The sequence below is a fragment of the Uranotaenia lowii genome, chromosome 2, assembly GCF_029784155.1.
Source record: "Uranotaenia lowii strain MFRU-FL chromosome 2, ASM2978415v1, whole genome shotgun sequence".
Lineage (NCBI taxonomy): Eukaryota > Metazoa > Arthropoda > Insecta > Diptera > Culicidae > Uranotaenia > Uranotaenia lowii.
Window position 1 is genome coordinate 303,062,197 of NC_073692.1, and position 21,491 is coordinate 303,083,687.

A 21,491-nucleotide genomic window follows, 5' to 3' on the forward strand; every position below is an offset into this window, starting at 1 on the left:
AGGGGAGTTAAATGAAAATTTGAAGAAGATTAAGATGCTTTTGATTTGAAATTCAAGATATTTACGCTTTATATGGTTTTTTTAATTTGAGAGAATGGTTCGTAATAGCAAAATAAGTTAAAATCAAGGGGACATCGTGATTTTCTAAATCTATATTATAAGCAATCATCAGAAGCTGGCCCTAAATCTACGCTTTCTAAGCCAATTCGACTTTTTCCACCGGAAGGCCAAATAAAAACAAACAATCAGCAGAAGCAGTCTTAAAATCTCCGCTTCCTAAGAGAATTCCTTTTTTTCCGTTGGAAGGCCAAATACAATAAACATGCAAGAGAAGCAGCCTTAAACAGCTGCGTCTGCTAACTCAATCCGTCTTTTTCCCCTAGAAGGCCAAATTAAAACATAAAATTAGCAAAGCTGCCTTAAAAATCTGTGTTGTTTGTGCCAGTCGGTCTCTTTCTAACGGAAGCCAAATCAAAACAAACAATCAGCAGCAGCAGCTTAAAAATCTGCGCTTCTTAAGTTTACTCCGTCTTTACTCACCGGAAGGCCAATTCAAACCAAAAAATGAGCAGCAACAACCTTAAATTCGGTGCTTCCTACGTCAATCCGTTATTTTTCACCGGAAGATCAAATCAAAATAAAAAAAAATTGCAGAAGCTGCCTCAAAAATCAGCGCTTCCTAAACCAATTTCGTCTCTTTCTACCGGAAGATGAAATCAAATCAAACAACTTCCTAAGTCAATCCTACTTTTACAATCGAAAGGCCAAATACAAAAAACAATCAGCAGCAGCCAGTAATCTTAAAATCTGCTTTTCCTAACGCAATCCGGTTTTTTTTTCGACCCGAAGGCCAAATCACAGCAACTAATGAGCAGCAGCAGCCTTAAAAATCTGCGCTTCCTAGGCCAATTCCGTCTAACAACACTAGTTTACAGCATTTTTGAACTCAATAAACTGAGGGTCAATTCTTATGTGAAATCGGGCGCTGAATCCGAAAATGAAATTCAAAAAAATCTCAGTAGAACCGTTTTTGAGTTATGCTCCAAATATGAAATTTCGAAAAAATTAAAAAAGTTCTTGTACTTAGATTAAAATATCTCAGACGGCATAACAGTAATTTGAAATCCCTCTTTTGCATATTGAAGGTGAATAAGTTTTCTATCGATCATCTGAACACTGTTTTTGCGTTTGACCAACAGTATTGTTGATATCAGTGACTTTATGAGAAAAAAAATTATAAAAAACCCATTTTTTTAGAGAAAATTTTGTTTCAACGAATGTTTTAGACTCGATGGTAGCATTTAAAAAATCTGATTTTCTTTTGCGCTTAAATGGCAATTTAAAACAAAGATTTCAAGTTGTTATTTATCAAAATCGGTTGAAAATTGAAGAAGTTATGGCTACTTTACCATAACTGAAATTTTTGGAGTTTTTAATAACTTAACGAACCGCAGTACACTTATCATAGTATAGGAAGAATGAAACATGATAAATCTCACTCGCTCCAAGTCAAAACTATTTATTAGCTTACCATAAGGTCACATGCCAAGTTTCAGGAAGTTCTGACTATAGCGAGGGGTTGCTTAAGTCTCAAACGTGAATAAAGTTTTGAGGTATTTTGCCCGGAAGGAACGAAAAATACTGGTTTTTCATCAATAACTTTTTTCATCACTAGCTGATTGTTTTTTATGGTTGATTTTCTTAAAGCCTAAACTGAGACAAATATTTCACCCGAAGACTGTAACTCGATTGGATTTAAAACAGAAAAGTTATTGCGGTTCAAAGATTGTATTTTGGTCGAAAATTTTCGTATAAAACGCAATGCGTAAAAAGTACTCATTGCGTGTTGGACAAAATTTGCGGCCTTTGAACCGCAATAACTTTTCTGTTTCAAATCCAATCGAGTTACAGTCTTCGGGTGAAATATTTGTCTTAATTTAGGCTTTAAGAAAATCAACCATAAAAAACAATCAGCTAGTGATGAAAAAAGTTATTGATGAAAAACCGGTATTTTTCGTTCCTTCCGGGCAAAATACCTCAAAATTTTATTCAGGTTTGAGACTTAAGCAATACCTTCCTATGGTCAGATCTTTCTGAAACTTGGCATGTGACCTTTTGGTAAGCTAATAAATAATTTTGACTTGGAGCGAGTGAGATTTATCATGTTTCATTCTTCCTATACTATGATAAGTGTACTGCGGTTCGTTAAGTTATTAAAAACTCCAAAAATTTCAATTATGGTAAAGTAGCCATAACTTCTTCAATTTTCAACCGATTTTGATAAATAACAACTTGAAATCTTTGTTTTAAATTGACATTTAAGCGCAAAAGAAAATCAGATTTTTTAAATGCTACCATTGAGTCTTAAACATTCGTTAAAACAAAATTTTCTCTAAAAAAATGGGTTTTTTATAATCTTTTTTCTCATAAAGTCACTAATATCAGCAATACTGTTGGTCAAACGCAAAAACAGTGTTCAGATGATCGATAGAAAACTTATTCACCTTCAATATGCAAAAGAGGAATTTCAAATTACTGCTATGCCGTCCGAGATATTTTAATCTAAGTACAAGAACTTTTTTATTTTTTTCGAAATTTCATATTCGGAGCATAACTTAAAAACGGTTCTACTGAGATTTTTTTGAATTTCATTTTCCGATTCAGCACCCGATTTTACATGAAAAATGTTGGTCAGTTAATCAAGTTCACGATTTTTTTAAAATTTTGTAAACTAGTGCAATCAGCAGCAACAACCTTATAGATAGCGTTTCCTAAGAAAATCCGTTATTTTCCACCGCAACAACAAATCAAAACAAAAAGTTAGCGCTACTTAAGCCAATTTTGTCTCTTTCTACCGAGATGCCAAATCAAAACAAACAATCAGTAGGATAAGCCTTAAAAATCTGCTCATTCTAGGCTAATTAATCTTTTTCCATCCGAAGGCCAAATCAAACAAACTATCAGCAGCGGCCTCCTTCAAAATCGGCGCATCATAAGCCAATTCCGTCTTTTTCCACCGGAAGGTCAAATCAAAAAGAACAATCAGTTGCAGCCTTTAAAATCTGCGCTCCTCGTGCCAATCCATCTTTCTTCCGGAGGCCGAATCAAAAACAAATTTTTCGTAGCAGCAGGCTTGACAATCCGCGCTCTCTGTCTTTATTCTACAAACCACACCATTATTTTCGTGATTTTACGATTCTTACGAATCTTAATTCAGAGATTCACTCAGACACGTCTGTCGCTCACAAGAATAGATCAATGTCTCTTTATTTTGTTTGGTTTGCTTAGTTTTACCAAAAAAAAAAAAAAAAAAACAACAAATGTTGCCACAGAATTTTATTCATGAATTCCTTCAGTGCTGTCGATTTTAACTAATATTTCATTTTATTTTTATCAAATCTGATTTATTTTTTGCAAACCTTTACTTGGAAATATTTGTTTTACATGAAAAACTTCGAATAATGAAAGACCACATAATTTTATTTGAAAACATTTAAAATCATTTTTTAAATGAAGAGTTAATCACCGTAAATTTTATTTTGTGAAAATTATTTATCGGCTATATCGGTGAAATTTATATTCTTTGAGAAAGAATATTCAAGAATTGAAAAATTATAGACGGATAGAAGATTAGAATAAGATGAAAGATGTTGAAAATTGAGCGGAAGGGTAATTTTAATTTGAAAACTTTTCATCACATTTCATCGATTTGTTCCTCACGGGCCTACTACCTTGTAGTGGTTGAGACAGATAGAATTGTAGCAACCACCACACAATAGTAGGCCTAGCGTGGTTCGTCCCACAAGCGGAAACTTGCAGTACGAACGAACAAAAAGATGAAATGTGATCGCTCAGAAAAGCTTCAAATACGACCGAGACACATTTATCGATAGATGCGTTTCTCGGTATTCTATCATTACGTGCGGTCTAGCCGGGTTTGACTATTCGCGCTACCGCTCAATTTTCAACATCTTTCATCTTATTCTAATCTTCTATCCGTCTATAATCTTTCAATTCTTGAATATTCTTTCTCAAAGAATATAAATTTCACCGATATAGCCGATAAATAATTTTCACAAAATAGAATTTACGGTGATTAACTCTTCATTTAAAAAATCAATACTTGGCTTAAAAAGAAAATAAAAAACACATTTCATTACATCGGTAGATAGCCTAGTATCGGACCATCGACCGTAGCGCGAATAGTCAAACCCGGCTAGACCGCACGTAATGATAGAATACCGAGAAACGCATCTATCGATAAATGTGTCTCGGTCGTATTTGAAGCTTTTCTGAGCGATCACATTTCATCTTTTTGTTCGTTCGTACTGCAAGTTTCCGCTTGTGGGACGAACCACGCTAGGCCTACTATTGTGTGGTGGTTGCTACAATTCTATCTGTCTCAACCACTACAAGGTAGTAGGCCCGTGAGGAACAAATCGATGAAATGTGATGAAAAGTTTTCAAATTAAAATTACCCTTCCGCTCAATTTTCAACATCTTTCATCTTATTCTAATCTTCTATCCGTCTATAATCTTTCAATTCTTGAATATTCTTTCTCAAAGAATATAAATTTCACCGATATAGCCGATAAATAATTTTCACAACATTTAAAATCATTTCAAACGAACGCAATAAAACGATTAAAATTAGATTCTTGCTTTATAGACGGCTTCAAATAAAAAAGGATGCCTTATTCATGTTCTGCATCTAACAATTATGTAAACTAAAAGTTTTTTTCGCTCTTACAAGAACATTTCTGTACCAACACATGAAAAGGATCTATTTACATCAAGGACGAATCGAGATAAATGCGTTTGAAAAAAATACAACCTATTCAAAATCGGTAATCAAAAATCACTCGGAGTTTTTGCATTTTATGAAAGACAAACGACTTTTAGAAGCATCCCCTATATGTAAGAATAAAGGGATTTCCATTTTCATGAATAAACAACGCGCTATCGTAGATAGAACCTAGCTCACGTCATATTTTGTCTCCCTTGTTTAAACACCCTTTGCTATTTTCTCATTTCTAGCTTTAGTTTAAAGTTCGCATTCATTTGCAACTATGTTTTTATGTTGAATAATGTGTCAAATCTTCACCAACACATACAAAGGATCAATCTCCATAAATTGCGTATCGAGAAAAACGCGTTTGAAAAAAAAAATACAACCTATTTTAAATCGCTCATTCTAAATCACTTGGATTTTTGGCTTTTTAAGAAAGACAAACGTTTTTTAGAAGCATCTTTAGAAGGATGATATGTTAGAATAAAGGAATATCAATTTTCATGAAAAAACAACGCGCTATCGTAGATAGAACCTAGCTCACCTAATATTTTATCTAAACCGGTTTTACACCCTTTGCAATTTTCTTATTTTTAGCTTTAGTTATAAGCTCGCATTCATTTGTAACTATGTTTTATGTTGTTATTTTGATTTTGTTTGCGGAGTAGTAGCGAAAAATTGTTTCGGAGTAAACGGTGTATATCAATGTGATGGCAGTTCTGGTTTTAGAATGTTTATAGATCCTTTACTCAAATTCAGTTTTTAATGTTACTGAATATTGTTTTCTCAAGAGGGTTTTACCGTGCAAATGTTGGTCTATCATGTGGTTCTGAAAATGGTTTTTGTTTACTTTTGGAGATAGATCCTTTTCACGTGTTGGTACAGGTTTTATTACTTAGCCAGCTTTTGTATGGAGCCATCCTACTTTGCAATGGGCCAATTTGTATTCCAAATTTCTAACGGCGGCCGCAATTAAAGTGACTTTCAGTTGTTAAAAGTTTATTTAAATTTAATGGAATTTTCAAAAATTAAACGCCAATCTTTTAAACTTATTAACAAATGTTTGCCGAAAGCTGAAAAAGGAAACATAAGACAAATTATTGTAGGAGGGACTAGTATATGGCCGGAAAACACTGATTTTTCGAAGACGCATAATCCTAATAATGTTTTAACACCATGAAAATGACGTAAATTGCAGCCTGATATAATGTTTGAAATGTAGTTGTCCAATCTGTAAAGATAAAGCAATGATAGGTATTGAAAGCGAGATCCTATACGTGTGTGTTCGTTTTAAAAATAAGTTCATTATTCAATAAACCGTACTCAAAAGACCTGGCCAAGTGATTTTAGTCATTTTGCTACGTTTTTGTGTTATGAGTGACAATTTTGGTGAAATAAATCAAAGTGTTCGGCCTTAGACAAAACTTTTGAAAATATGTGAAAAGTAACATAAAATGATTTCTTTTACCAAATGAAAATTTTGTAATTTTTTTTTAATGTTTTTTAGTGATCGTAATAATTACACTTTTCAAATCAGTAGAGGAACCAATTTATACGAAAATGGATTTTTGATGACATTGCCAAAAAAAAACCTTGAGTGTCCGGAAGTAGATAAATTCCCCCTATCATTTAATTGAAATTTTGAAAGAGAACATCGTTTTTTATAAGCAAGGCAGATAATACTGTAGTGATTTAAACTTTTTTTTTTCATTTTGTGCCCGTCAAAAAGGGCACAAAATGCGAGTTCCATCAACCCGCCTATTTTCCGCAAAATATTCCAACAAACTGATCTAAAGTCACCAAGCAACCCACGTTGTGTCATTCATACTTGAGTGAGAGAGAGACGGATCGTGCCTTTCTTTCACTCGTTTGTTCAAGCCAATCTATAAAACTGAAGAGAAAGGAGACGTTTAACGGTTGAACAGTTGAAGGATTCGACCATATGCGTTCTCGTTCAGTTTTCAGACCAGCACGATCGAATCGCGTCGCCAAATTCATCTGCTCGCTTTTACATACTACAAGGCAAATAGTCAATCGCGTTTCAATTGTGTACGTTTTGAATAAGCTGTTACTGAGATAAATATTAATTCTATTATTTATTTATTTTCAATTTTTTTTTATTAAATTGGTTTTTCAACTGTATATACTACAAATACCAATTTATGGTTACTTTTCTTGAATAGATTGTTATTTTCAATTGACTTGTACTTTGTTTCGAACATTTGTTCTATTAGAGCAAGTTCATTGGTGTTGGGAAAAAGTGGTAGAAATTTCGTCCCTTTTTGCACATTTGGAAAATTTTGCCATGCAAAAACATTTTCAAGATCTGTCACCTTCAAATTTTTTTACAACATGTGTGGTTTTTTTGCATGCTGTGATGCAAAAACAGCAATATTTCTATCACATACGGCTGAAATAGAAACAGTGCTGTAAAAAAATACAACACCCAGAGATCTTGAAAACATTTTTGCATGGTAAAATTTTCAAAATGTCAAAATTTATACCATTTTTTTCCAACACCAGTGAACTTGCTCTTACACAGAGGCATCATAAACTTTGCCTTATATGTCAATAACTAAGATATTTCAAGGTTTTATATATGGAGCTGTTCAAAAAAAAATATTAACTATTTTCCAAGAAAATTTCCTATTTATTTTAACCAATGATTTTATTCTTCATCCCTTGAAATTTCCTCTGAAGCTTTACCATAACAAAACAAAAACCAAGAAATGAAGTATTTGGCTGCACTGGCTTTTTGGCGTTGGACGTTGAATCGTTATAGAAATTGTCAGACTTGAATTTCTTTTTCTGTGCGTGTGTTTGTGAAGTTTTTCCATAATTTGAATTTGCATTGCATTGCATCAGTAAGTCAAAATAAAAAAAAATATTTTCACAATTTTAGCAAATTTCGTCAAATTAACAGATAATATTCATAACTGTTGAATTTTTATTTCAGGTTGTGTAGTTTTTCTAAAGCTGAGTTATAAATGTCTTGTGACAATGGTTATGTGGATTTCGAAATTTCAAATGATACAAAACTGAATTCATCAATATTTGGTATAACTCTTCGTTGACATTTATGAAAAAAAGCATTACAGATAACAGTTACAGACTTTATAATTAAGTCAAACCACAGAACTATTGTTGGTCATAACTAACGGAACTTGAATTTTTTACCAAATTTAAAAAAATAACACAAGACAACAAAATTGATGTTTTTCGATGTGCCAAGAATTTAACAAGTGATTTAGAATAACTTTGGGACGCTGATTCCAAATATGTGGTTAGCTATATTTCTAGTGGCTCTTGTTTTCGAAATAATGTTGGAAATGGATTCACCATTCTTTCCATCAATTTGTGCACCTTTGGCAAAACTGTTAAGGATCACGAACTGTAAAGGATTGAAAAATTAACGATTTTCATTCAATGATCAACTTTCCTCAAAATCGCGAGTAATTTTGACTCATAAGAAAAAAGTTTCCTTATTGTTTATTTTTTCCAATTTCTCAAATCCCAATTTGTTTTATCAGTTATCAATGATCAATTTTACTCAATGTCAATAAATTTCAAAATTTTCAAATGTCATATCGATAAAACAAAAGCTGATAGACAAAATCTGGCAAATCATTCGAATTTTTGGAGCCAAAATCTATCAAAAAACAATTATTTAAACAAAGGCACCAAAAATTTGATATTATTCATGTTACTTTGAAAAATAAGGAAAAAATAATCTGAAAATAAAACTGAAAATTTGACTAATGATTTTAATTGAATTATTAACATATATTTGATTAATTAATTAGTTAACAAAATTTAAAAAAAAAACATGAACTGCGTTAGCTGACCTATATATTTAATGTGAAATCGGGTGCTAAGCCCGAAAACTAAATTCCAAAAAATATCAGTAGTTTTAAAGTTATGCTCCAAAAATGATTTTTTTGAAAAAATTTAAAAAGTACTCGTACTTAGATACCAATATCTCGGATAACGTAACATTAATGGAAAAACTCTTTTTTGCATAGTATAGGTGAATAGATTTGATCATTTGAACTTCATTTATGCGTATAGCATACAGTATTGTTGATATAAGTTACTTTACTATAAAAAAATTAGAAAAAATAAGTCCTATTTTTTTTTTTTGAGAAAATTTCGTTTAAGTGCAAGTTTCGGTCTTGGGGTTAACATTTAAAAAATTTGTTTTTTTTTAGATTCAATACGAAGATTTTAAGTGGTTATTTAACAAATTCGGTTGAAAATTGAAGAAGCTATGGTTTCTTTACCATAACAACAATTTTGCATTTTTAAATAATTTAACGAACAGTGGTGTACTTATCATAGTATAGGAAGAATTAAACATGGTAAATCTCACTCGTTTCAAGTCAAAATTAATTATAAGCTTACCAGAAGGCCACATGCCGAATTTCAGCTGATTGTATTTTTTTTGTTTTTAGTTTTGTCTTTTTTGGTTTGATAATTGTCGTTTAACATCTACGCTTCATGTCATTTAAGATTTTTATCTATGATGCATTTGGGGGAAAATTACTTAAAAACTTATCCGGTACAACTGTTTTCTATTTCATGATTTCTATCATATTTGTCATATTTTTGTCACATTGTTTTCATAATTTTTTATCGAATTTTCATCATTTTTTGTTGAACTTTTGTATATTTACTGCCATTTTTGTCATCATTTTGTAATTTTTTTTGACATATTTTTGACAGAATTTTGTTATATTTTTATCTTATTCTTTATACTTTTGTCAATATTTTGTGATATTTTTGACAAAACTTTGTCATATTTCAACCCATTTGTCCTTTTTTTCATTTCAATATCAATTTTCGCCATATTTTTACCACCTTTGTCATAAAGTTTTTTAAAGTTTAATCATATATTTGTCAGATTTTTGTGATTTTATTGTTTTGTTTTGTAATTATTTCATGTTTGTATTTTTTTTTAATATTTGTCCTTATACTAGTTCAAGAAAATTTTTGCCATTTTATTATTAATGTTAAATCATAATATGGTTACATTTGTCAATTTTGTTATTTTGTCATATTTGATAATTTTTTTTGTTTAATATTTATTCTCATACTAGTTCTGTTCGTATTTTGTCATTTTATTTTCAATTTTCAATCGTAATATTGTCAGATTCGTTAAAATTTTATTTTCACGTTTTTTTACCACATTTGTCGTATTTTATTCAAAGTTTTTTCATTTTTCACTTTTTTATTTATCATAATTCTAACATAGTTGAATCTGATTTTTGCCATTTGATTGTAAAATTTTAGTGAATTTTTTTTTATATTTTTGACAAAGATTAGTTGTTATTATTTGTCTTATTTTTAATTTTTATATCATTGGTCATATTTTTGTTTATTTCTGTCAGTGCTTTTTCAAATTCGAATTCTACTTATTGAGCCCTTTCATCCAATATCCGTCACTTTCACTTCCATCTGTACCGTTGAGCCGTCAACACGTACGCCGGAGCATCGTATCGTTGCTGTGTACCTGCAGGAACATTTTACATTATTTATTTTTTCCTTACCTGTATTTCAATCAGCACTTTTCAGTGCTAAAATTATTTTCATTTTCTTTTTTTCTTTTATTCTTTTATTCATATTTTCTCTTTTCTTTCCAGCATGGGGAAGTCATCGGCTGGCTCAAGGGCCGGTAGGAAACGGATTGCCGAGCCTAATTCAGGTCCATCGCCCAAAAAAGTTGAAATTTCCGATTCATTCGATGTCCTTCATAACATCGGTGATGAGGAAATATTCATATTTAATTCTGATAAGAGTACTAAGAAACCTTCTTCTTCTTCCTATACTCTTAAAAACGAAAAGATTCCACCAATAACGGTCACGATTCCTGACTTCAATGCCTTTCGAAAAGAAATCGTCACTTCCGTCAAGGATGTGAAGATTTCTTTTCAGATCGGTCGAAGGGGAACTGCTCGTATATTGGCGGAATCTTTTAATGATTTTCAAAAAAATTTAAATTATTTGAATAATAAAAAACACCAATTTTTTACGTACGACACTAGAGGTGATCGTCCTTTTAAAGTTGTACTTCGTGGTCTCACCGGCGATCAGACACCGGATGAGATCACAACTGAATTAAATTCTTTGTTAGGTTTTTCTCCAATTCAAGTAATTCAAATGAGGAAAAGAACCAACACGATTAATACCAGTAGTGTTGGTTTTGCTCCTGAACTTTATTTGATCCATTTTAAAAAGGATCAGGTTAATAATTTAAAAATTCTGGAAAAGGCTCGTCTTATGTTTCATTGTCGAGTAAAATTTGAACCTTTTCGTAAATCTACTACCAATTTTTTACAAAATATTACGCAATGTCGTCGTTGTCAAGCTTTTTGTCATGGCACTAAAAATTGTAGAATGAATGCCAGATGCATGTTTTGCGGCTCATTCGATCATGAAAAATCTAAATGCCTTTTTGGTGGTGATAAGCCAAAAACAGAATTTTTTAAGTGTGCGAATTGCGCAGGTAATCATTCCTCGAATTCTCTAGACTGTCCCATCAGGGCAAAAATTATTGCTTCTAGGAAAAATCCCAAAGTTTCCAGAAAAGTTTCTTCTCCTCCTTCCTCTTTTTCGTCTTCACACGTCGGGCCGACAAACAACCTGCCTGTTCGCGGTCAGCCTCGGTCTACATTGGAATCACGGCTGGGTAATACCCGAAGTGATTTTAATGTTACCTGTGCTGAATCTGCGCCCCAGACTCGTTGTTTATCGTTCTCAGAGGTGGTTGAAAATGGGTTTCCCTCTTCAGGTTTAACTAATAAAAATGGGAAAAAACCAAGTCTCAACGTTCATGCGAAGGCTTGGGAAAATCCCCGAAATTCAAATACTTGTTCTTCTCCTTCATTTTCTGATCCTAACAATTTTGTTGATTTGGGTGAGATTACTGAGGAAAAATTAAAATTTTTGCATCAAAATTTAATGGAAATGATGCAACTTATGTTGAAAGCAAATACAATGTTTGAAGCTTTTCAATCTTCTTTTAATTATGCTAACAAAATTATTATGACTTTACGATTCCCTCATGGATCCAAATAGATGTTTAAATATTATGAATTGGAACGCTAGATCTTTGCTGGCTAACCAAGATGAATTCTTTTTATTTTTGAAAACTCAAAACATACATATTGCTGCCATCACTGAAACTTTTTTAAAGCCAGACAATAACTTGAAAAGCAATGCTTTCTTTAAAATTTTACGAAATGATCGACTTCATCGACAAGGTGGGGGTGTAGCTATTGTCACCAATAGTCGTCTCAAATTTAGACTTCTTCCTTCTTTCAATACAAAAGTTGGAATTGAATTAGAAACTTCTATGGGGAAAATTATAATTGTTGCCGCATACTTGCCTTTTCAATGCAGCGGAGAACAGAAAAATTTTTTGAAGGGAGATTTACAAAAACTCACCAGAAATAAATCTAAATTTTTTATTATTGGTGACTTTAATGCAAAACACCGATCTTGGAATAATATTTCATCAAATTCAAATGGGAATATTTTGTTTAATGACTGCTCTGCAGGTTATTATACTGTTGAATATCCTAATGGGCATACTTGTTTTTCTTCAATTAGAAATCCCTCCACAATTGATTTGGTTCTAACGGATTTAGGCGAGCATTGTAGTCAATTAGTTACTCATGCGGACCTCGATTCAGACCACCTTCCAGTAACTTTCTCTTTATCCCAAAGTCCCATTGAAAACCCTTTAAAATCAACTTTTAATTTTCAAAAGGCTAACTGGGAGCGATATATGAATTTTATTGAACGTAATTTAGATGTAAACGTTAAATTTCATTCGTAATGAAAATTTTGCTAAAGCAGTAGAGGACATAAAACCCTACTCAAAGCCATTTTGGAAATTAACAAAAATTCTGAAAAAGCCCCAGAAGCCAATTCCTACTTTGAAAGATGGGGATAAACTTCTTTTAACTAATTCAGAAAAAGCTCAAAAATTAGCCCAACAGTTTGAGTCTGCTCATGATTTCAATTTAAACGTTGTTAGTCCTATTGACGCTCAAATTTCCCTAGAATTTGATGATATTCTTTCAAAGCAAAATGTGTTTGAAAGTTCTTGTGAGACAAATATTGATGAACTGAAATTGATTTTCAAAAATTTTAAAAATATGAAAGCTCCGGGGGAAGATGGGATTTTCTATATTCTTATTAAAAAGTTGCCTGAAAGCACTTTAAATTTTTTAGTTAAAATCTTCAACAAATGTTTTCACTTGGCTTATTTTCCCAATAAATGGAAAAATGCCAAAGTAACTCCAATTTTGAAACCTGGAAAAAGTGCTTCAGAGCCATCAAGTTATCGACCAATTAGTTTGCTTCCTTCTTTAAGTAAACTATTTGAGAGAGTTATTTTGAATAGAATGATTGACAATGATTAGAACATTAATCAGAATTCTATTTTCCCTGATGAACAATTTGGTTTCCGTCATGGACATTCTACTACACATCAACTTTTGAGTGTAACTAATATGATTAACGCTAGCAAATCTGAAGGATATTCAACTGGTGTTGCTCTTCTTGATATTGAAAAAGCTTTTGACAGTGTTTGGAACAAAGTTTTAGTAGCTAAATTAGCTCGATTTGATTTTCCTGTATATCTCACCAAAATTATTCAAAATTATTTGACTAGCCGAACCTTACAAGTAAGCTATCAAAATTCATGCTCTGAAAGGACACCCATTAGAGCTGGTGTCCCTCAGGGTAGTATACTTGGGCCAATCTTATACAATATTTTTACTTCTGATCTTCCTGATGTACCAGAAGGAAAAGGTAGAAGATTATTTGCTGATGATACTTTGCTTTCAGCCAAAGGTCGAAATTTACGGGTGGTACGCAGTAGATTGCAACAAAATTTAAATTCCTTTTTGAATTACCTGAAAATGTGGAAAATTTCTCCTAACGCTTCCAAAACTCAACTTATTTTATTTCCCCATAAGCCAAGAGCAAATTTTTTAAAACCTAATGAAAATCATTCCATAACTTTTAATGGGGTTTCATTAGAATGGTCTGATCACGTGAAGTACTTGGGACTCACACTTGATCGGAATCTTACTTTTAAAAACCACATTGAAGATATTCAATCTAAATGTAATAAATACACTAAATCTCTTTATTCTCTCATCAACAGGAAATCCCGGTTGTGTCTGCGAAATAAGATGCTCATCTACAAACAAGTTTTCCGACCAGCGATCATGTATGCAGTTCCGATTTGGTCTAGCTGCTGCGCGACGAGGAAAAAAGCCATCCAGAGGATTCAGAACAAGGTTCTGAAAATGATTTTGCGGCTTCCACCTTGGCACAGCACCGAAGATCTTCATCGGATTGCAGGCATAGAATCGATCGAAGAGATGGCCAACAAAATCATCTCCAACTTCAGAGGCAAATCGATGCAGTCTTCCATCGCAGAGATTCGTTCTCTTTACAATTAAGTTAGTTTTTAGGATTTAGGATTAAGTTTATATATCTTTTTTTTTGCTTAACAGGATATTCTCCTATAAATCAAATTATTTATTGCTAATGCAAACTTAAATCAAATAAACAATGTTTAAAATTAACTGTATCAAAGAGTTGAACTGATCATAATTGATCTGAACACTTTAATTTAACTTTAATAATGTAACTTAAATGGAATGATTAAAAGACTAATAAAGACATATTAAAAAAAAAAAAAAAAATCCGTCACTTTCAGAATTTTGAAGTTGAGCGGAAGTCGGCATAATGGGTTTCCAGATGGCGTCGGACTACGAAATAAAACTTCTATACGCTTAGCCCCTTCACCCTATACCCCACAATTTGAGAGGGTTTCATGCCGCCGGTCGTTTATTGCTGGTTATAATTTGTTTCAATTGAAAAGACTGATATCACTTTTTTTTTCCGAAAACCGCGTTAAAATAACCGCGCTTTTTTCATAACCGAAGATGAACGGCGATGATAATTTATTAAACAAACTTTTGAAAAAAGATTTTTGAAAATTTATTCGCGATGAAAAATATCCGAGAGAATATTTTTAGTTGTATGTCCGGATGAACTGGATAAATTTGCACGACCGAGCCGGTTCTTTGCGCGAATCATCGTTTGCACTGTGCCCGGTCGATGTTTTTTCAACGTGTTTCAATATGAAGTGGTTTTCGCGCGAATTGGAATTTCGCTTCGCACTTACTGTATCTTCGACCTTTGAGCAGTTACCGGTTTGGGATACGGTCTGAGGTCTCAGGTGGATTTTAGGGCGTATGTATACACGGATAAGTTTATACGAGTCAATGGGTTATTCCATGGACCCAGATTTTCTAATTTCAAACAGGCTACCTTTATCAATTCCCATTCTAACTCTGTTTTGATCAGTTTTGATGAGTCCCCATGTTCTTTATTTAGTTCATGCGTACGTTACGGTATGTTGTACAGTTAAACAAGTTCGGAAACTGTTGAAACAGCATTTGGCCAATCAAACGAGCAGAGAATGCTCTGTAGGTATGAAAAAAAAAGATGAAATAATATCCTAAAGGGTGATACGGTCAAAATTTGGTCAAGGGAAAACGCGTGTAAATCGGTGAAATCGTTTCTTTAAAAAATCAAATTAAATTTCTTTTTCAAGTTTCATTAGTATAAAATTCAGGAGTTAGGCTTCCGCTTTTCCAAATCCGAATTGCCGGGCCTTACGCTGAACCCCTGCCATCAGATTTTGTACAGCCACCTTGTCCACCTTCTTCGCCGCAGAAAGCCAGTTTGCCTTGAACTGCTGCTCGTCCTTAACAGTTTTTTTTGTCTTCTTTAGGTTCCGCTTGACAATAGCCCAGTATTTCCCAATTGATCGGAGCTCTGGCGTGTAGGGAGGGTTCTTCTCCTTGGGTACCACTCCATGGCTTTTTTTTACCACCTGCACGTTGTTGGCGGCGTACCACTCCATGGCCTTTTTACCGTAATGGCAAGATGCCAAACCCGGCCAAAACAGTACGGAACACCCATGTTTCTTCAGGAAAGGCAGCAGACGTTTAATCAAACACTCTTTCACGTAAATTTCTTGGTTGACAGTCCCGGAAGCTATGAAAATGCTGCTTTTCAAGCCACAGGTACAGATGGCTTGCCAAACCAGATATTTCTTCGCAAACTTTGACAGTTTCATGTGCTTGAAAATATCTGCTACCTTTCCCCTTCCTTTTGCCTTATAAAACTCCTGTCCCGAAAGCTGCTTGTAGTCGGCTTCGACGTAGGTTTCGTCGTCCATTACCACGCAGTCAAACTTCGTCAGCATCGTCGTGTACAGCCTTCGGGATCGCACTTTGGCCGTCGTATTTTGTTTATCATCACTATTTGGAGTCGCTTCCTTCTTGTAAGTCGATAGTCCGGCTCGTTTTTTGGCTCGATGCACGGTTGTAGACGATACACCCAGCTTATTTGCGGCATCTCGGAGAGAGAGCTTATGGTTTCGCTTGAAACTACCGGCAACTCTCTTTGTCGTCTCAGCGGCTTCCGTTTTTCGATTTCCCCCCGATCCAGACTTCCTGGCTGTCGACAAACGTTCCCCAAACACTTTAATTACATTTATAACGGTTGATATGGCAAACTTTTAGCGATTTTCCCAGCTTTGCGTGCGAGTAGCTCGGATTTTCGCGATGTGCGAGCAAAATTTTGATACGCTGCTCTTCTTCCTTGGACGGCATTTTGACAACTGAAGAGTGAATTGCAAAATCAAAATAGGAGCTATATTCTACACACACCTTCAAAATGAGGAGTGTTAAGGTTTTTAAGTGCAAAATTGAAATAAAATTCATCAAGTTGATATTGACCAAATTTTGACCGTATCACCTTTTACCTTGACTAACAAATTAACTTCAATGGTCCTATCCTTGTTTAAACCACAATAATTATTCGCCTGAATCAGTCAACAGAATGCCATTCTTTTGGGCTCCCCACAAATTAAACATGAAATTACAGCGCAATTACCGTGTGGTCCACCAAATCGGCAGAGGAAGTATGCAAGAAACCATCAACAAGCAAAAATGAAGAAAAGATGGCTTCACCTTTGTCTGCCCTCAACAATAGCTTCCGATGTATGTCAGGTTTGAGTTTACGAAGAAGAAGAAGTAAGGAATCGTCTTACCTTCCGGGAGGGAGCCACCATAAGAAAAAACCGAAAAAAGACATAAGAAACCCATAATTAACACGGCTCATCTTGGGGTAAAAGTTTAGCCCTAAACAACGTCCTTCCGCTGGCAGCCGAGAGTGAAAGTCTTTCGTCGTCGTTCGTTAGTTTCTTGGAAGAAAACTAACGATACGTGCCTGGGACTTTTCGTCGTATTCGTATCCTTCTTACGAGGAAGGACCAGAACGGCTACGACGAATCGTTGGAATCGACACTAAACGGAAGTAAGGGTTCACAGAGATTGTATGCATGTATGTGTGCACAAGGGGTTAGTATGTGTGAGTATGTACGTACAGGGCGAATGTAGGTGAAAAGTTGACTAACACCCGGGGGACGTTTGTGCCTTTGCCGCAAGTCGTAAATAATGAAGCTCTTTCTTTGCGGTTCGGATTCGTCCTTCCACACATTACGAACTGTAGAAGGTAGGTAGTACACGATCATTATGGAAATCATTCTGAGCCATGGGGAATAGATAAGACCGTATCTCATCTCAGTTTCCCATTTCGCACTAACATACATATATTTGAGGAATGAACGAAGAAGCTGCCGCAAACAATTGCGACGAACGACCGCAATTCTAGTCGGGAAAGTCGTTGGGAATTTGAATGAGGTAGTTTTACTACCCAACAAGGTGTAGCTCAATGAATGTTTTCTATTTTTAAGTTTTCCACGAGAGAAACCGTATATTTTTAATCATAAATCAAATGAAAAAAAGTGGATTGTTATCTCTTCAAGCAAGCTTCAACATCAAACTTTTTTTTTTCAATTGTCGAATCGGGCAACAAAATAGTTCATGTTTCGCCTGCCGGAAATTGTGCATGCCGATGCAACGTTCGGTAATCATGCAATGAAAAATTTTTCGATCTCGTGCCTAGCCACCATTACCAGGATCCTGGCCAGGAGTTTAGTGGCACATATCCGTTTTGTGTGCTTAAACTTTTGTACTCCTTTTCCTCAGCTTTGGAATGTAAGGTTGATAAACTAATAGTGTTCATGGTTTAACCCTCTACTTCATACGAACATTTATATAATCACAACTTTTTAAATTGATTTAATACTGTTTAGTAATTAAAACATTTTTAATGCTACAATTTTGTATTTATGGAATTCATAAAAAAATTCCCCATCATTTGGTATGATAACTCCACATATACACAATGTCCAGGGTAGTTTAGAGACGACTTTTTATATGACATCCAAAGTTTTGGCATATTCATTCATTATTGAATATTTTTAAGCAAATTTTAAGTTACCAGCCATTGCCTGTAGGATAGCGTTCAAGTCTTCACACTCCATGGTCATAAGATCGAATCACGGTCACGCATACGAAGAACACTTTCTGGTGGTTTGTGTTTGTAAGATGCTTGCCATCATATCTTTATAAAGAATCTTAAAGTTTCACTGATTTTTTTAAGTGTGTATTCTAGTGATAAAATTCTGGACCAAAAGGCCAAAAAATGTTAATTTTATACGATCACTTTTAATGTTCTTATTAAAAAAGAATCAGACTGAGGAAACAAGATAGTTGAAATAGTTTGTGTTTCCTTCCGATCAGTAAATTGAAAACATTATTCAGATAGCAAGTGAAATGTTTTTTTCGTTTTCATTAATTTAAGAACCTAACTTTGAAAAACCATTGAGACGCGTGGAAAACAATTCAGGAACATTTTTTTATTTAATAAACTTATTATACCATGGCCGTAGGAACCAGGGAGGTTAAACGCCCTCTCCCTCCTCCCTCCATGGGGGTCCAGAAAAAGCAAACGAGGAATTGTACACTCAAATTTCAAATTTCCAATCAATTTTGATTGATTTAGTAAGGTTATTTAAGAATAATAATCTTTATTCAAAACTTATTCCAAAACCTCAATCCCAGGTTCAAAATTTTGCTACAGTGAAGAATAAACACTTATTGCTAGAATTTTCTTTCGGAATATTAATTTTTAAATAAAACTAGCTGACCCGGTAAACTTCGTTTTACCCATTCCTTAATAAATCGTTGGAAAATGTTTACAGTAGGTACTTTAACTACTTCGTGCTCGTGAATCAGTTTCCGTGAAAAAGTGAGATTCTCGAAACTATTATACAAACCATCTCCCAAAAAACCCTCGGATACCTAATTTCACTTCATTCCGACCGACCATTTATACGTGATGGTGTTACAAAGAAAACGCCTCCATTTTTATATATAAGATAGTTTTACTTGATTCAAATGTTTTTGTTCCATTTTTTCAAAATGAAAATTATATTTATGTTTTCATTATTCGGATTCTGTATCTTTGGGACTCCTCATTTTGAGTTCTAATCATCATACGATAAAAAGGAATTCTGTTCTGCAATCCTGGTTCAAAAAGGGTCTTGCATTTTGTTCGAAATTTGATTCATAATTTTCGAAACTCAAATGCATTTTCCTTATTAAGAATATGAAAAAATTTCCGAATATGAAAAAAATTAAAATTAGAAACTATCCTGACTCTTTGTTCACCAGTCAGGTACGAAATTCTTAAGCTTAATACTGGCAATCCAGAATTAAAAACTCAGAATCAATTTTTTTTTGTAATTTATCTTTTGAAATAATTTTTTTTATCAGGATTAACAAGTTAGAAAAAGATTTAAAAAAAATTGAAACAATGCATTCAGATTCCAACCAAAAGCATAAAAAATTTAAATTAAAGACTAATGGTTGAGAGCCTTCTAACCAATTTCACTTCTTGGCTAATATTTGAAAATTCTCACCTGCAAATTTTGTACATTTCAGAAATAGTTTTTGCATTCGAAAGCAGAATCAAATTTCAAAATTTGAATTCAGGTTCAAAATTCAAATTCAGAATAAATATTCAAAATCCAGATTCAGATTCAGCTTAGAAATGAGTTAAGTTTGAAAAATGTTAAGGTGACAATTTTGTTAAGAAATTCAAAAGCAGAAGATCTTAGACTTGTTATTAAGGTTGTCAGGTAAACCAAATAAGATATTTTTATAATTGAATAAGAAGACCGACTCTTAACACAATACAGATGAAAATCCCAAATATATTTGAGTTTATTTGCAAGTTAAGGGGGGAGTAGGGTCTAACGAGTGAAAAAAATACCCTTTTCACGAATTTTTTTTAGAGCTATCATTCAAACAAATGTATTCAATTTTTTGCATTATACAAAGCATTGTTAAAAGAACATTTAGTAATTTTTTCGAAGAAAAATATTGAAAAATGGGCCAGTGACGGAGCACTTTCGAGGATGCCTTTTAGAAAACAGGATTTGGACACTGTATCTCAGCACAGAATCATCTGGAGTCAAAAAATCAGAGCAAAATATTTTAAATAGATGTTTTTCTGGACCCTAACGATTTTATTTAATTAAAAAAAATTTTTTTTGAATTTTTGTGGCTGTTTGAAGTAAAAACTAGGATTTTTCACGAAAAAATCCGCTTTTTTATCTGTAAAATCTCCCCAAAGTAAAAAAAAAAAGAAAATCGTTGGGGTTTGGTATTTTATAGGTAGAGAATATGTTCCAAATTTGAAAAGAATCGGTGAAGTAGTTTTCAAATGACGATGTCCACTGACTTTAAAAGTGTGCTTTCGAGAAAAACGCGTTTGAAGTTTCTGCTCTATTATTAGATGCAGTATTAGATAAGCGAAGATAAAGGCCTATAATTTTTACAGTTTTGCTTCGATTGACTTGAAAATTTGACACAACATTCTTGAAATGTTTAACAATAAGAAAATAAAAAAAATAAAAAACCGATTTTTTGAAAGTGTTAGACCCTACTCCCCCCTTAAGTAGAATGAAAAACTGATTTTCATTTTTCCTTAATTATCCACATAATTTTATTAAGGAAATAGGTTTCTGATCAGCAAAAAAAAAACCCAAAAAAAAGTCTGCATTGAACGCCATATTTTCTTGGTGAATGTAATACCTTTTTAAATATAACAAGTTTTTCAAGAGCCAATCTTCGAACTTTAATCTTAAATTTGGATCGAGTTTGCAAGAATCAAATTTGAACCGCAAAATTATAATCTATTTTAATTTTGAAAATTTGATTTACAATTCTCATCGATGGTAAAAAAAACCCATTTAATTGGCCCAAGAACCGGGTGGATTAATTGATTTAAGCATAGAATCTGTTTTTTTTTTCAAAGAAATTAAAGGCTTTCTTAAAAAATTCTTATGTCTTGCCCATATCAAATAACCTTATCCTCTCAGATTTTTAAGCAAATTCTTAGATTTTAATCTACAACGAAAATTAGTTCCTTATTTTGTTGCAGCAGGCTTCATTATACAAATTAAACTCAACGTTTTTCAAATTTTGGAAGTAATTTTCAAAAGATACTATCTATGTATATTTAAAAACTATTAATAGAAAATAGAAAAAAATCAAACGTATAGTATGTAATTTTGTTTTTTTAAGTTCATGCACAGTTTGAGCAAAAATATCATAGAAAAAAATCAGTCACAATTAGTCAGTTTTTGCTACGGCCCTGATTAATATTATCAAACAAAATTTGTCATTTAGTTTCA